Raw genomic sequence first — 1,543 nt, 5'->3', positions numbered from 1 at the left:
TTCATGCAACGCCCCCAGAGTACTCTTCAGCGTTGCGTCATCCATTTCTTCCTCCTCAAAGTCCAAATGTGGCTCATCCTCAGCTACGCTTGCAGGAGGAGGAGGAGGCGGGTTTGACGGTGCAGCGGCGGCAGCCTGTCCAGTTTTCCTTGCAATTTTCGCCATTGATTTTTTCAACGGTGACAAATCAAGCTCTCAACGAAAGCACCAGAATGTTGACCCTGATTTTGGCCAACTGACACGGAGTCAAAATATGCTTGATGTGGATGAATGCGTTGAAAAGAATGTGATGACGAAAATAATAAGAACACGATATTTTTATAGTGGTTCGGCCCCAAGATCTGGTAATAACCTACGTCCACTTAGATTGTTATTGATGTGAGAATCAAAGGGGTGATCAAAGAACTAGGGTTCAATGAATTTCACTGACCTCTGAAGAACAATACAATATCTCAGATAGAATTACTCAAGTCTCAAATAATTCGAAAGCAAAAAAAAAGTCCCTTCCTTGAGCTATCTTTCTCTATTTATTGGCTCAAAGGGGATTACATGAGTTTGTTACAGATATTCTCTCCTAAATAATCGGATACTCAGGAGATTGTGTGAGTCAATTTCGGGATTTACAAAGATCTTTATTGGAACATCAGGTTGCATGCGGAACCATCGACCAGACTGGTCGCAGGTAAAACTAGGTCGCCTATTGCTTATAATGTGCCTTCTGGTCGATATCCTAGCAGAGTTCCTCCAAATGTCAGCCACGTGTCCATGAATCACTTGCCACGTCATCTATGCCAGTTTTTTGGATAACATAAATAATACATCAAATCTCCATGAGACTAAATAATTCTCAATAAAAATTCATTATAATATTATAAATCCTTAAACTTCAAAATATATAATACAACAAATATCAACAAGACAACATAATTCTCTTCTCCAAATCACTGCAAACTCAATCCTGTTTCTTTTCTAAATATTCTTCCTAATAAATCTAGGCATCCACCTTAAAAGTCAGTCCTATGATATTCCCTGCACCAATAAATTAAAGACTTCAAATTATAATTAAATAGTATATCTTACTATAATATATTAACGAATGAATGAGAGAACCAACAATAAAATTATGTAAAATTAGTTGATTAATCCCTCTTAGAGATTATTAAACAAAACTTGACCTTGTAAGAATGCCGACAAGGTTTGAGACGGTTGGGAGACCAATGATGTTGTGAATTACAATATAACAAAATTTCCAATTTAATAATAGAATATCTCAAATTTAATCACCATAAGGATTTCAGAAAGAAAAAAGAATGACTTATTATGGGCATTTATGACACTTTGTAGGCCTTTAAAAATATAAGAACACAATATGTCTCACCAACATAATAAGCATACTCATTATTTTAACATCATTGACAAAAAAAAAACGAATACCATAAATATAATTAACCATAATAATAAAAATATCAAACAAAAACATATTTATATATATATATACCAAAATCAATGAATGTAAAAAATGAATCACAAAAAAAGAGCTTAA

The 1,543-nt window shown here is 34.2% G+C and overlaps 1 long non-coding RNA gene across 1 annotated transcript; it reads right to left on the bottom strand.

Annotated features, from left to right (window-relative positions):
• Window positions 1-831: 831 nt before the first annotated feature.
• Window positions 832-1,258, bottom strand: LOC133821123 (uncharacterized). Its single transcript, XR_009887325.1, has 2 exons — window positions 1,176-1,258; window positions 832-1,029 (listed from the first exon to the last, which is right to left on the bottom strand). It is a non-coding gene; the product is annotated as an uncharacterized LOC133821123 (long non-coding RNA).
• Window positions 1,259-1,543: the final 285 nt, after the last annotated feature.

This window comes from Humulus lupulus, chromosome 3 (genome assembly GCF_963169125.1).
Source record: "Humulus lupulus chromosome 3, drHumLupu1.1, whole genome shotgun sequence".
Classification (NCBI taxonomy): Eukaryota; Viridiplantae; Streptophyta; class Magnoliopsida; order Rosales; family Cannabaceae; genus Humulus; species Humulus lupulus.
Note: the sequence above shows the minus strand (reverse complement) of the source record. Positions and strands in the feature narration are given on the sequence as shown.